Source organism: Herpailurus yagouaroundi, unplaced genomic scaffold, assembly GCF_014898765.1.
Source record: "Herpailurus yagouaroundi ecotype Mexico unplaced genomic scaffold, PumYag 252, whole genome shotgun sequence".
NCBI classification, from domain to species: Eukaryota; Metazoa; Chordata; class Mammalia; order Carnivora; family Felidae; genus Herpailurus; species Herpailurus yagouaroundi.
This window is the reverse complement of record NW_024412469.1, coordinates 5,198,117-5,201,244: the sequence shown is the minus strand read 5'-3', so window position 1 is coordinate 5,201,244 and position 3,128 is coordinate 5,198,117.

The window sequence follows — 3,128 nt, the reverse complement described above, 5'->3', positions numbered from 1 at the left end:
ACTTTGTGAATTTAAAATGGGAAAGTTATACTCCCAGTGCTTGGTAAAGACTGTGCTGCCAGACCTATTTTCTCCCTTCAGCAATTGAACCAACTGAGAATTTTTAAAAAGATGCCACACAAGTGTTCTAATACTGAGGGAGTGAGGGAGAATGAGAATACAAGCATCTATTAATGGTTTCCTTGAAATTTTCTGCTCACTGTGGAATTATGTTAACTAAAATAATTTAAAAACAAAAAATGAAATCATTGGTTGAATACACAGCTTATGGTCATTTTCACACTTGAAATAAATATCAGGATTGTTCTTTGGTGTTAAGACTATTCTGAATAGCAAAAACTGACATGTATTTGAACAAACATTGGATATAATGCTCAAAACATTTCTCCCTAAGTTCACATAAAAATGAATTTGAATAAATATTCGCTTCTAAAAAGCTGACAAGACATAAATATATCTGGATAGAACCAAATTCAATATAGTGGGTAACTGGATTTTGATAATTAGATGCATCTAACAGAAATGCACATGCTAAATTTATTTCAATTCTAAAATTCCAGCTTACTTTGTAATTCATGCATATATTATATATATAAGTGTGAAGGTAGTTAATATCTTTCAAGTTAGAGAAACATTTAAACTCTTTCAAAAAAGCTTAGAGATACTATCTTGTTTTAGCTTTGTCTAAAAAGAAACTCTTGAAAAAATATGCATAAGACATGTAATTAACATAGTTACATGTCTATGTTAAATAGTTTCTACATGCCTTTCCTTAGAAATATATCTTTAGCATTTAGAGATTTTAGTGCATTGAATAATGTCCCTTGAAAAGATATGTCCACATTCTAACTCCACATACCTATGAATGTGAACTTACTTGGATGCTGGGATAAAGTCACTCTGGATTTAGGGTGGGCCCTAAATCCAATGGTGAATGCCCTTATCAGAGAAAAGAGAAAGAGCTTGGCAACACAGAGATATGAGAACAGCCATGTGAAGACACAGGTTGAGCTTGAAGTCATACATCCAAAAGCCAAGGAACATCAAAGACTGCCAAGACCCCTAGAAGCTAGGAGTGAGGCGCTGAACAGATTTTTCCTCAAATCCTCCAGAAGCAAGTAACTCTCTGACAACTTGATTTCAGATTTCTGGCCTCCAGACTATGAGAGAATAAATTTCTGATGTCCAAAGCACCAAGTTTGTGGTAACTTACTGCTACAGCACTAGGAAACTACTAGCAGAGTGATCTAGTACTAAATTAAAGACCTCTGATCAAGATTTTAATTAGCTCTCTGTAATGTCAAACATCAAGATAATTATATATATGTATCTCCTAAATTATGCATACTTTGACTTCAGAGGTGAGGACAGAGAATGTTGCCTGAGAAAATTCAAAGATAGCATTACATGTATTTCAGAAAAAGCACACATCAGGTAAGCAGGGGAAAGATAACCCAATTCTATAGGCATTTAATGTTCAGAAAGTGAGTTGATAATTCAACAGGAGGAGTTATAAATCTGCCTTTGATCCTTTAGGAAGAAAGAACTCATTTCAAAGAAGAAATTCTTAGTGCTTTCAAATAATTTTGGAATCTGCCCTTTTGATCAAATTTGTTACTTTTCATTCACCTACTTTCTCAAATTTGAGCCTAAAAACCCTTGCTTAAAACATAGATAACTGTGTTCTTCCCTAGAGATTCTCATTCAGTAGTACTGGGGAGATGTGAGTTTGCTGCATTTTTTAGTCATTTGTATAATAGTAACAATGGAGGTACTGGACAACATCATGAGGTATCTGCTTAGAAAATGTATTCCATCAAAATTAAACTTAAGATCAAACTTGTGAGAAGAAAAAGAAAAATGTGTTCCATCCTTACTCTATCATAAAATATCCCTCAACAAATCTTTTTGAAAATACAAATTCTTCAAGTCCTACTGATTTAGAATCTGCTATTTGTGAGACCTGATGTGATTATTATGACTAGACAATTTCACAAGACCCTGGCTTAGAACCAAAAATCTGACCTTGCTTGACTTTAATCCATGCATTGACATTAATATAAAAAAGTAGAGACTTAAAAATTGCAACCCCATTAAATACCATATATCACAGGATATGAGTTTTGGTAAACATAGCAACCCGACATACTGGTAACTGAAAATTCAAGTTTTGTTCACAAGTACCTTTGAGGTCAATGTTCATCCCAGAGTCTTTCTCGCATCTGCAGATTCCCTCAGCCTGCTGCTTGAACAGTTGCTAATGAATGAAGATCACCCCAGCCTGCCCCCCTGCTGTTGCTCATTTGCCCATTAGCATCTGCTTAAGCAGCAGGCTGGGGGAAGCTCTGGTGCCCAATCAATGTAGCTGATGAGGGCTGGGGTAGGGAGGCCTCTGTTGCCAACAGAGGCAGAGCATAAATCAACTCCAATCTTGGCACAGGTTATTAATCTTAGAAAGGGTGACTTATATATTACAGTGTAGGGATGGGTAAAAGCTATCCTTGACATTTATGGGAAAGAGGATAAAGCTAAAATATTATTTGTATGCTAACTTTAGCAAATCTTTTGAACACCAATAAGTCTCAGGTTCCTTACCTAAAAAAATGACTTACAGTAAGGTTCTTTCTTGTTAAAACATTATCTAATGCTAGGTTTATGCCCAGAGATACAAAAACACATACATAGAAAAGCACTCTTTTCTGGAGTTATCTTATTATTTTTACCTAAAGCAAAAAATCACTTTATTGCCAAACTCATCAGGGAAAGACTCATTCCACTATTTCAGTCCAACTGAGATTTGTTATTTGTTATTATCATAATTTCCAATTTGGAAATTAGGTAAATTAAGTTAGACATTTATAATAAGAGAAACTGGGTGGAAACTAAAAACAAAAAATATACTCCACTCTAACTTTACCTTCATTCACAGGATTAGCTACCTTAAGTACTCTGAACAGAGGCACAGTACCTGTCCAAAAGAGAATTACATGTGGCAGTGTAGTGCGAAGACGAGGGCTGGCATCAACTAGAGTGAGGTTACGGTTGACTATTGCCAATAAAAATAAGCAAGGTGTTAATTATACAGAAAGTAAGGAATATTAAACAGTGCTACAGTGTCTGAAAGTCTT